The 12774-nt window shown below is 47.4% G+C and overlaps 1 pseudogene across 1 annotated transcript; it reads left to right on the top strand.

Annotated features, from left to right (window-relative positions):
* The first annotated feature begins 10390 nt into the window (after positions 1 to 10390).
* Positions 10391 to 12173, top strand: LOC105530970 (annotated as a pseudogene). The gene is made up of 2 exons (XR_001004720.1): positions 10391 to 10520; positions 10687 to 12173. The product of XR_001004720.1 is annotated as an inositol-3-phosphate synthase 1-like (transcript).
* Positions 12174 to 12774: the final 601 nt, after the last annotated feature.

The following is a 12774-nucleotide window of genomic DNA, read 5'->3' as shown; positions in this document are numbered from 1 at the left end:
GAGCCTCTGTACCTGGCCAAGGAAAATTTTTAAATTAACTCAGGAAGAAAGCAAAAACCTGAATAGTCGAATAATCCTAAAATAAATCTAAAGGGTATTTTAAAATCTTTCCCCCTACTTGCTCCATCTAGCTTGAGACAAAGATAGTAGGCCAGACTGTTTTTGAGTCAAACTATATAAAACCTCTAAACTTTTCCATACACTTTATAAATTGTATTTAGAGCATAGAGAAAGATGGGAAACTTCCCAACTCATTTGACTTGGCTAGTATTACTTGCCAATGTAATAAAACAGGATGATGAGCTCACAAAAGCAAAAGAAGAGGGGAAGAAATGATAGGTCAATATATTTATAAGCAGAGATGCAAATAGCCTAAATAAGACATTAACAGGCTGGGTGCCATGGCTCATGCCTGTAATCCCAGTACTTTGGGAGGCCAAGGCAGGCAGTTTGAGACAAGCCTGGGCAACATGGCAAAATCCCAACTCTACTTAAAAAAAAAAAAAATTAACCGGGCATGATGGCATGCACCTGTAATCCTAGCAAGTCAGGAGGCTGAGGAACAAGAATTGCTTGACCCCAGGAGGTGGAGGTTGCAGTGAGCCGAGATCACACCACAGCACTACAGCCTGGGCAACAGAGCAAGACTGTCTGGAAAAGAAAGAAAGAAAGGAAAGAAAGGAAAGAAAGGAAGAAAGGAAGAAAGGAAGAAAGGAAGAAAGAAAGAAGGGAAGAAGGAAAGAAGGAAAGAAGGAGAAAGAAAGACAGAAGGAAGGAAGGAAGGAAAGGAAGGAAGGAAGGAATGAAGGAAGGTAGGAAGGAAGGAGAAGAGAGGGAGGAAGGAAGGAAAGAAGGAAAGAGCAAGAGAGAAAGAGAGAGAGAGGAAGGAAGGAAGGAAGGAAGGAAACTATTACCATCTTTTCCAGCAATGGATTTATGGAGAAAAAAATTATGATCATCTGAATAAATGTTGACAAGGTATTTAATTAAATTTAATACCAATACCTGATTAAAAATCTTAGCAATCCAGAAAAGTATGAATCTACATTAACTTGGCCAGGTGCAGTAGCTCACGCCTATAATCCCAGCACTTTGGGAGGCTGAGACAGGAGGATCACTTGAGCCCAGGAGTTCCAGACCAGCCTGGACAACATAGTGAAACATCATCTCTATCTAAAAGTTAAAAACTTATGGTGATATGTGCCTGTAGTCCCAGCTACTTGGGAAGCTGATGTGGGTAGATCATTTGAGCACAGGAGTTCAAGGTTGCAACGAGCTATGATTACATCACTGCACTCCAGCCTGGGTGACAGAGCAATAACCTGTCTCTAATTTAAAAAAATAATAATAACAAAAATACCCTTCTGTATGACAAATAAGCACACAAAATATAAAGACAAGTGACCGATGAGAAGAAAATATTTGTAACATATTGTGGACCCTGGAGAATAATATTTAAGTACTTGATAACGTCTTGTGCATGAAATCCTGTGCTGGACCTATCACTTGTATCATCTCATTTTTCCTTCCTCAACCTCCACCTCCCAGGTCCAAGCGATTCTCCTGCCTCAGCCTCCTGAGTAGCCAGGATTACTGACACACGCCTCCACACTTGGCTGATTTTTTGTATTTTTAGCAGAAATGGAGTTTCACCATGTTAGTCAGGATGGTCTCAAACTCCTGGCCTCAGGTGATCCAGCCACCTTGGCCTCCCAAACTGCTGGGATTACATGTGTGAACCACTGCACCTGGCCCTCATTTCATCTTTAAATCGAGTCTCTGAGGCAGTGGTGACTGACACCATTGTTCAGAAGAAGACACTAAAAATTGGAGAATTTAAGCACCCTACCCAAATCTCATGGCTCAGAAGCTCAGAGGTGAGTTAGGGTTCCAACATGGAGCTAACCTGGCTCCCACACCTGCCACCATTTATCCCTCCAGGAACTAGCATGATTCCTCATCTCCTAAAGTCACTTAACTTATTCTTTGTGCTTTTGATGTGTTTGTTTCTGGACAGATTGCCTGAAAGGGTCTTTTCAGTGGAAAGGTCCTGAAGTGAAGATGGAGAATGGGTGACAAAGCTGTCACATGCCTTCCTTCTCATGAACTCTTGAGAAGCAATCTTTTTCCTCAGCTTTTTCTTCTGCCTTCTTCCTTGGCTTCTGAATTTCTTGGGGTGGCCCCAGTTTCCAGCCAGTGGAGAGCTGGGCTTGGTTGCCCCATTCCATAGCATGCCCACCCTCTTCCCCTTTCTCATTTGCTTGTGACAGGGAGAAAGAATGGAGTGTGCGTGAACCCTCTGAATTATCTGATTGTGCTGTGGACAGGCCAGGCCAGGCTTGGCTTGACTGGCTTGACCTGCTCTCCTGTTTCCTTTTCTGTCCCCCACTTTTTCTTTTTTTAGATTAGGTCTTACTCCACCACCAAGGCGGGAGTGCAGTGGCACAATCACAGCTCACTGCCGCCTCCACCTCGCGGGCTCAACTGATCCTTCCACCTCATCCTCTGAGTAGCTGGGACTACAGGCACACATCAGCATGCCTGGTTAATTTAAAAAAAATTTTTTTGTAGAGGTGGGATCTTACTGTGTTGCGCAGGCTGCTCTTGAACTCCTGGGCTCAAGTGATCCTTCCACCTTGGCCTGCCAAATTACTGGAATTACAGGTGTGAGTCACCGCGCCCAGCCTTCTGACTGAAGGATGTAGACTGTCCTGTGTTTCTGTGAGAGGGGCAGTCACTGTTATTTAGGATGTTCTGGAAAGGGTGACTGCTTGTCAGTCCCTCTCGGAGCCCGTTGAGCATCTGAATCAGTTAGCAAACTCTGTCCATCTCCTCTGCCATTATCCCTTTCTCTCCCCCATCAACTCCTTCTATGCCTTCCTACTCCTAGTTTCCAAGTCTCCAAGGTCAAGTTCAACTTCCTAAAGCACAGATTTTATCACATTTTTCTTTTGCTTAAGAACCTGTAAGAGTCCACCAGTGAATTTTCAAAATAAGGTTCATGGATGTTATATCGCGGTCCAGGGAGTGTTAGACATTCTATTTATTCTTAATTCAAAAGTTAAGAAAGAAACAGCTTGGGTACTAGATAGCTGGTATATTGATTGTCACTAGTGCTCCACTTGGCCCATCTGTCAGACAGTTTCCTGAGTCATGGTGTGTGTCAGAAATATCATAATGCAGAGGGCCAGACAGGAGGGGTGTATTCTCATCCACTCCCTTTCAGTCTATTGCCAAGTGTCGCAATTTCCATGAGTCTAGCTCCATGAATTCCTACGGCCTCAGGATATGGCGGAGAAAAGACTCTTAGAAATGAAACATGCATGATTCTTTGTATATAATCATGCAAGTCCGTTCTAAAGTGTCTGTGGGGATTTTCCTTTCCCTATATGGAAACAAAGGCATGACATTTCTGGCAGTTCTTGGTAATAAAAAGCCTTGTTGTCCTTTTCAGTCATATCTCTGTCTTCAGACCTCTGGTCTAGGAAGGGGAGTAGTAGTGGTCAGCTTGTCTCTTTAAACCTCTCTTCCCTTGGAGCTAGAAGTAGGAGGAAGGAAGAGAGGTAAGGGATAGAGAGTTCTTATTTGGCTGGTACTTGAATAATCTGACCCCATGCTTTCTAGACCTGGGAGGTTTGTGGAGCTGACTCTCTCTCATGGGCATTTCTATGGGTTTTCTGGAGACTCCCTTGCTAGGGCTGTTCAACAGCAACTCCACAGTGGCAGGCAGTGTTTCTCTTGCCCCTGGCTGCTCCTGACATAGCCTCAGTTTCTACCTCCAATGGTTCACATCACAGCCTCTTACCACCAGGGTTCTCTCTGGCTGTAGGCCACCATCTTGGGAGGATCTCTTCTAAAATGACCCAGGCCATATTCTTACTGCAAGCTCATGTTTGGTCCTTGCGTTAGAGGGAACTTCAGTCACTTCTGACCCACCATTGGAGGGGAGGAATGAAGAGACTTCCCAGATGTTCAGCCATAGGGAGTGAGGCTGGTCCGTGGAGGCCCAGCTACAGGTGCCCTGAGCTCTATGCAAGGTCAGGTGAAGGTTCTCTCGCTGGGTTGAGGTGAGGAGGGCACTCCCCTCCCAACTCTCTCTCGGTGCACCAAGTGCTATGGGCTACATTGACACTGTGTATGTTGTGGGCACATTGATTCTGCTTCCTGGGTTCAAATCCTACCTCTGCCTCACTAGCAGTGTGAACTTGTGCAAATTTTTGAAAGTCCCCATTCCTCATCTGTAAAATCGGGGAATGTTAATGCCTACCCAGTATGGCTGTGATAAGCTTAGTATATTTCTAATACTTGGAACAGTACCTGGTACTATATGTGTGTGTGTGTGTGTGTGTGTGTGTGTGTGTGTGTGTTTGTGTGTGTGTATTAGCTATTATTTTCACAAAATCAGGACCTTTAGAGTAGAATTTTATAATTCTTTCTAATGAGATGGTGGCCTCTCTGCAAGGGATACTTGTTTCCATTTATAGTGGTAATGCACTGTTCATTTCAAAAATTCCTAATTTATGTTTTAAAAAGTAAGCTGAATTAAATAAAACTATGTATTAGACAGAAGCGTTGGAAAGCATGGCAAGCATTGTGACGGTGGCATACAAATGACTGATCTTTAGAGGCACAAGTCTAGTAGCTCTTGAGTTCATAATGGCCCTCTAAGAAGAACCTGACCAGTATTCCTCCTTATCCAGAAACCTTCATGGAATGAATAGTTTTTTCGTTGTTGTTCGACATGGAGTCTCGTTTTGTTGCCCAAACTGGACTGCAGTGGCGTGATCTCAGCTCACTGCAGCCTCTGCCTCCTGGGTTCAAGCGATTCTCCTGCCTCAGCCTTCTGAGTAGCTGGGACTACAGGTGTGTGCCATCATGCCCGGCTAATTTTTGTATTTTCAGTAGATAAGGGGTTTCATCATGTTGGCTAGGATGATTTCAATCTCTTGACCTCGGGATCCACCCGCCTCAACCTCCCAAAGTGCTGGGATTACAGGCGTGAGGCACCGCGCCCGGCCAACATAGTTTAATTTTATCTCAACTTGGCAATATTCTCCAAACATTGTTTTTATTTGCTTGTTTTCTTCTGAACACCTTCTTCAATAAGCCAAATGAAAAAACAAAAACAAAACCAACAGCACTGAACAACTAGAACATGAAACCCCAATATGTATTTACTTAAAATGTGAAAATTATACTTACGTATGACAGACAGAATAGAGTAGTAGTTATGAATGTAAGCTTTCCAGCCAGACCATGGAGTTCAAATCCCAGTTCTGCCACCTGTCTACTATATGATCTTAGAGGGATAGCTTGACCTTTTGGTGCCTGGAAAGTAGAATTAATAATACCTACCTCATAGAGTTGTTGTAGGGGTTCAATGAAATGATATATGTAAGCTATTAGAATGTTGCCTGACATAGAATAAAAACTCATTGACATTACCTATTATGATGATTACTGTGCAGCAAAATAGGTACCTTATAAAATACTTTAAAATTATAAATGTAAGATTAAGATAGGCGGTAATCCCAGTACTTTGGGGGGCCGAGACAGGTGTATCACTTGAGGCCAAGAGTTCAAGACCTGCCTGGCCAACATGGTGAAACCCCATCTTTACCAAAAAATACAAAAAAAATTAGCCGGGCATGGTGGCGTGTGCCTGTATCCCAGCTACTCGGGAGACTGAGGCAGGAGAATCGCTTGAACCCAGGAGGTGGGTTCAAGTGAGCCAAGATCGCACCACTGCACTCCAGCCTGTGTGATAGAGCAAGACCCTGTCTCAAAACAAACAAACACACAAAAAACAAAAAAAGCACGAATGAACGAACAAAAAGAGATTAATGTTACAGAGGTTCTGTTATGTCCCTTCACCCTCATGAATTGTCTTGTGATGTCTGGGGTGTATACACCCCCACTTTGGAAACTACTGGCTTAAGCAATGATAGGAACATACTATGTCCCCGGGTATTTTGATTTTTGAGATGCTCTGTAAAGCTTGGAGGACTGTGGGTGGGCGGATTCTTCCATGCTTGGATTATGTACACTCTCATTTCTGCACAAACCTCTTGGCTTCTCTGCTTGTAAACAGTAATCAAATAGGGTTGAATGTGGGGCCGGGAGTCGCAGGCTCCTTGCCAGTCCTACCCAGTCATTCCTAAGTATGGAGGCTGCATGGGCTCTGCCTCTTGCCTTGCATCTGCCACCCTGTGCTTAAGCAACTCCCACAAAGCTTAACTCCTGGAGACAGTGGCCGGTGGGGACAGCTGCATGTCAGTCTGTGCTGTGAAACCAGCCATCCTTGCAACCAAATGTGACAGCTGCAGATTAAAGCAGAATTACCTAAAGATAGGTTTGTAGGACACACACTGGCTGAGTCCCCTGCTGCCAGCAGCTGCTTTTCTTGACATGGGGCCAACCCAGAAACTTTGCGGGATACCCTCAGATGCTCCAGCAGCTCTAGAGAGGTGGTGATGGCCCTGAAACTGCTGAGAGCAGCTGGTTTCATCAGGGATGGCTGAACGTCTGGATCAACAGTGAAACCTCTGACTCTTTGCCAGGGAGCGGGCTGGTGGGCGCTGCGTCGATAGCCGTGACTAGTAAACCCAGCGGGAACCAGGTCTAATTACAGTAGAGCTACAGAAATTGCCCCCACATTCCAGCTGCTTTAAGTCAGATAATTTTAGGGTTGAGAAAGACCCTGGAGATCACCTAATGGATCCCAAACCTAGTTGCTTACAGCATCAATGAGAAGCCTTAAAATTCTTATAGTGAATTAGCTCAGTCATATAAAACAGTGGAGGGGCTGAGTCACCACATCATCCTGTGTTCCACTTAGCTGAAGAAATGGAGGCCGGGCGCAGTGGCTCCCGCCTGTAATCCCAGCCCTTCGGGAGGCTGAGACAGGCGAATCACTTGAGGTCAGGAGTTCAGGACCAGCCTGGCCAACATGGTAAGATCCCATCTCTACTAAAAATACAAAAATTAGCGGGGCCTGGTGGTATGTAATCCCAGCTATTCAGGAGACTGAGGCAGGAGAATCACTTGAACCTGGGGGGCAGAGGTTGCAGTCAGCCGAAATGGCACCCCTGAACTCCAGTCTGGGTGACAGAGTGAGACCCCATCTCAAAAAAAAAAAAAAAAAAAGTTTCCCAAGCATTCCCAGTGACCCAGTGATGAGCCAGGATGGTGAATAACCGCTCTCACAGGGGCTTGCCTGAGTGGACTGAGCACCTGTGTTGAAGTTAAAAAACCTGACATCCCATCCTGATGGTGCCACCTCCCACCTGTATGACACCTGGCAAGGGGCATATTCCCCAAAACCTCAATTTCTTCACTGTAAAAAGGGGATAAGGACAATAAACTACCTTTCGAGCTTATGCATGTATATGAAGCTCTAAAACACTACACAGACATAGGACTTAAGGGCTCATGCCAAGGGCTCATGCAGCCTAGGGTTGGTCACCTCCAGTGACAGGAGGCTCATCACTTTCAGAGACAGCACCCCCCTCCTTTTTTTTTTGAAAGCTCTGATGGACAAAAAGTCCTTCCTTATTCTGAGTAGAAATCTGTTCTCTCTCATTTTCTCCTAATGGATTTAATTCCACCCCTCAGGGAACCACAGAATAAACTTAATCCTTAATTTGCAGACCAGTCTTTTTGAATAATTGAAGACAATGTAGCCTTTTGGCTTTCCTTCCCTACCTCAATTTTAGGCTTCTCCACACACTGTACTGAGAAAGTCCCTTTATGAATAAGCAATATTCCCAGAAATTACCATAGGCATGGCTCCATTTCAGCAAACTAGAGAGGCTGTGTTCCTGGATTAGTGATTCAGGAAAATCCATTTAGCATCTAGTTAATTAAATCCCCCAGTCACATCAAATCAAATTGTTAAAGTAATCACCCGTGCTCTGGGATCTACTTATTAAAGTATTTGCTTAGTAAATGTATAACATCTATGCAACCCTTTTATGTGCCAGGCACTGCTCAGTGATTTGCATACACTCAGTTCTTATGATAAACCCTGAAAGGTAACCACTGCTATTATTTCCATTTTACAAATGAGGAAACTGAGGCTCAGAGAGGTTCAGAAGGTGCCCAAGATGATGCAGCCAGTAAGTGACATAGTGGGGTTTGGACTCAGGTCTGGCTGACTCTAAAGCCCACATGGGCCTGGCATGGTGGCTCATGCCTGTAATCCTAGGCATGAGGGCCAAGGTGGGAGGATCACTTGAGCTTAGGAGGTTGAGGCTGCAGTGAGCCATGATCATGCCAGCCTGGGTGACAGAGTGAGACCCTGTCAAAAAAACAAGGCCGGGTGTAGTGGCTCGCACCTGTAATCCCAGCACTTTGGGAGGCTGAGGCAGGAGGATGGGTTGAGCCCAGGAGTTTGAGATCAGCCTGGGCAACATGGTGAAACCCCATCTCTACAAAAAAATACAAAAACTTAGCCAGGGGTGGTGGTGTGTGACTTTGGTCCCAGCTACTCAGGAGGCTAAGGTGGGAGGACTGCCTGAGCCCAGGAGGTAGAGGCTGCAGTGAGCCAAGATCACAACACTGCACTCTAGTCTGGGTGACAGAGCAAGACCCTGTCTCAAAAACAAAACACAGTAAAGCCCATGTGCTCAGGACTGTGGCAATAGCCTCCTGAGGTAGAAATTCTAAAACAAATGATCCTAGAATTCCAAAATACTCTCTTAACTGGAACTAAATCAAACTATTTCATTTGAAATTATTTGATAAGAAGCAGCTGGCCATTCTACTTTCAAGAATAGGGTTATTTTGTTGTTTTTTTTTTTTAGATGGAGTCTCACTTTGTCACCCAGGCTGGAGTGCAGTGGTGCAATCTCAGCTCACTGCAACCTCCGCCTCCTGAGTTATAGCAATTCTCCTGCCTCAGGCTCTTGAGTAGCTGGGATTACAGGCGCCCACCACCACGCCCAGCTAATTTTTGTATTTTTAGTAGAGACAGGGTTTCACCATATTGGCCAGGCTGGTCTTGTACTCCTGACACCCAAGTGATTCGCCCACTTTGGCCTCCCAAAGTGCTGGGTTTACAGGTGTGAGCCACCATGCCCAGCTGTTTTGTTTTGTTAAGAAAAATGTACATAACATGGAAATGCACAGATCTGAAATGTACAGATTTGGTGAGTTCCGGCAAACACAGAAATCTGTCTTAAATTCCAATCAAGATAAAATAGGTTCATCACTACAGAAAATTTTCTCACGCCCTGCCTAGCCAGTTCCCAGCCCTGGAGGTGACTGCCCACTGTTCTATTTCTGATACGAAGATTGATTTTTGCCTATCCTTGGCATGTCATGGGTGGACTCATGTAGCGCATACTCTTTTGTGCCTGGCTTCTTTTGCTCAACATGTTTTGAGCCTCAGTCTCCTTGTGTGTGCATCAGCTGTTCCTCTTTTTCATGGCTGAGTACTACTCCATTATATGAATATACATTTTCTCCATTCCTCTTATAACAGGTTTTAACACTGATACATCACATAGATGTAATAATATGTAAATCACTCATTTATTCATTAGGCAAATGTCTTTCCAGAGCTTTCTCTATGCAAGGTACTATTGGAGGTGCTAGGAGACTTTGGTGAAAAAAAAACGAAGCCCCTGCTCTCACAGGGCTTTTCTCTATAGCAGGAGAGAAAAACAATATAGAGGAAATTGAAGGAATGAACAAAGCAGTAGTGGGAAGTGCTATGAACAATAAATCTGAGTGAAGGTGCCAGAGTGGCTTGTAAGGACGTTGGGTTTTCCTTTTTTTTTTTTGAGACAGGGTCTCACTGTCACCCAAGTTGGAGTGCAGTGGTGTAGTCTCAGCATTGCAGCCTCAACCTCCTACCTCAGCCTCCTAACTGGGACTGCAGGCACCACGCCCAGCTAATTGTTATTTTTGTAAAGACAGGGTCTATGTTGCCCAGGCTGGTCTCAGGTCTTCTTTAGAAGTCACGCAGGCCAACGTGAGGGACCTGGAAGAGAACTGGGGTCATACAAACAGTGGTACTTGAACAGTTTCACAGCTTATGAAACTCCCTGGCATTGACTCATTCACCATTATTACCCTCTCTTCATTTTTTTAGATGAGAAAACTAAGGCATAGAAAGATTAGCAACTTGTCCCAGGACAAGTGTCAAGTCCAGGTCTTGAACCCAGGCAACATAGTGCTGTGGTTACCATATATGCTTTGGAATCAGACAGGGCCAAGATCGAAGTCCTCTTTCACCTGGATGTCCTTGGGCATGTCACACTCTGAGTCTCCGTTTTCTCATGCATCACATGAAGGGGATACAGTCTAACTCACAGGGTTGTTAAAACTGAAAGATAATCTTAGGTAAATAATTTAGCGCGCTGTCCACCGCCGCTGCCTGAGCCGACTCCGCGCCGACCGCCGCCGCCGTCCAACTCTTGGTCCAGAGCCCGGACGTGGTCTGTGGCCCCGAGGCCATCGAGGCTCAGTACGAGTACCAGACGACGCGCGTCAGCAGCGAGGGCGGCGTCCTCAAGGTGCACCTCAAGTCCACGAGCTTCACCTTCCGGACCACCTGGCCGGCTGGTGCCCAGGCTAGGGGTCATGCTTGTCGGCTGAGGTGGGAACAACGGCTCGACGCTCACCGCCGCGGTGCTGGCCAACCTACTGCGTCTGTCCTGGCCCACACGCAGGGGTCGCAAGGAGGCCAACTACTACGGTTCGCTGTCTCAGGCGGGCACCGTGAGCCCGGGCCTGGACGCCAAGGGTCAGGAGGTGTTCGCGCCCTTCCGCGGCTGCTGCCCATGGTGGCACCCAACGACCTCGTGTTCGATGGCTGGGACATCTCGTCGCTGAACCTGGCAAAGGCGATGCGGCTCGCGAAGGTCCGCACTGGGGACTGCAGAAGCAACCGTGGCCGCACGTGGAAGCCCTGCAGCCCCGGCCTTCGGTATACATCCCAGAGTTCATCGCGGCCAACCGGAGCGCGCGCGCCGGACCGCCTCATCCCGGGCACGCGCGTGCAGCGGCTGGGGCAGATGCGCAGAGACATTCGAGACTTCCGGTCTAGCTCAGGGCTGGACAAAGTCATCGCGCTGTGAAACGGCGAACACAGAGTGCTTCTTTCTGTCAAGTGGTCCCAGGTCTCAACGACACGGCCGAGAACCTGCTGCGCACCATCGAGTTTGGTCTGGAGGTGTCGCCCTCCACGCTCTTTGCCGTGGCCAGCATCCTGGAGGGCTGTGCCTTCCTCAGTGGGTCCCCACAGAAAACCCTGGTGCCCGGAGCCCTTAAGCTCGCGTGGCAGCGCCGGGCTACGTGGGCGAAGATGACTTCAAGTCAGGCCAGACCAAAGTCAAGTCCGTGCTCGTGGACTTCCTCATCGGCTCCGGCCTCAAGACCAAGTCGACTGTGAATTATAACCACCTGCGGAATAAAGACCAGCAGAACCTGTCGGCACCATCGCGGTTCCCTCTGAGGAGGTGTCCAAGAGCAACGTGGTGGACGACATGGTGCAAAGACACCCAGTGCTCTACGCGCCCAGCTAGGAGCCTGACCACTGCGTGGCCATCAAGTACATGCCGTATGCGGGCGACCCCAAGCGTGCGCTGGATGAGTCTACCTTGGAGCTGATACTGGGCGGAACCAACACGCTGTTGCTGCACAACAAGCGAGGACTTGCTGCTGGCCGCCCCTGTCATGCTGGACCTGGCGCTGCTGACCGAGCCCTGCCACTGCGTGAGCTTCTGCACTGATGACAACATCGAGCCACAGACCTTCCACCCCATGCTGTCCCTGCTTAGCTTCCTCTTCAAGGCGCCGCTGGTGCTCCCGGGCAGCCGGGTGGTCAATGCACTTTTCCGCCAGTGCAGCTGCATTGAGAACAACGTCAGGGCCTGTGTGGGGCTCCCGCCACAGAACCACGTGGTCCAGGAGCACACGATGGAACTCCCGGTGCCTGGCCTCAAGCGAGTCGGACCCGTGGCTGCCACCTGCCCTGTGTCAAACAAGAAAGGACCGGGACCCGCTGCCACCAATGGCTGCACCGGTGATACCAATGGACACCCACAAGTGGAGGAACCCCAGATGCACACCACCTGAGGCCCTGGTCACACAACTTCCCGGCCTTTCCCCGCCTGCACCCCAGGACCCAACCTTTCCAGGTGCCCACAAAAACAATAAAGCCGGTGCCACTCTCAAAAAAAAAAAAAAAAAAAAAAAAAAAATTTAGCTCTTCGCGGTTGGGTGCGGCGGCTCACGCCTGTAATCCCAGCACTTTGGGAGGCCAAGGCAGGCAGATCACTTGAGGTCAGCAGTTCGAGACCAGCCTGGCCAAAATGATGAAACCCCGTCTCTACTAAAAATACAAAAATTATCCGGGCATGGTGGCCCATGCCTGTAATCCCAGCTACTTAGGAGGCAGAGGCAGGAGAATCCCTTGAACTCCGGAGGTGGAGGTTGCAGTGAGCCGAGATCATGCCACTGCACTCCAGCCTGGGCAACAGAGCAAGACTCTGTCTCAAAAAAAAAAAAAAAAAAAAATATTTGTGCTCATGTTCATTAATTCATGCAACACATGTGAATTTATCATCTACCACTAGGTAGGCAGGATACGATGGGGAATAAGCAGACGCAGCCCCATCTCATGCAGCTAATAGCCTGTCATTAGAATAAATAAATTTGATAAAGAATGTAGATAAAGCACATGGAATGCCAACTTAACATAGTCTTGGGGAAGTCAGGGAAGGCTTCCTGGAGGAAGGGATGTTTAATATGAAAGAGTTTATCCAG

The sequence above is a fragment of the Mandrillus leucophaeus genome, unplaced genomic scaffold, assembly GCF_000951045.1.
Source record: "Mandrillus leucophaeus isolate KB7577 unplaced genomic scaffold, Mleu.le_1.0 Scaffold858, whole genome shotgun sequence".
NCBI classification, from domain to species: Eukaryota; Metazoa; Chordata; class Mammalia; order Primates; family Cercopithecidae; genus Mandrillus; species Mandrillus leucophaeus.
The sequence above is the reverse complement of the archived record's forward strand: the minus strand, read 5'-3'. Positions and strand labels throughout refer to the sequence as shown.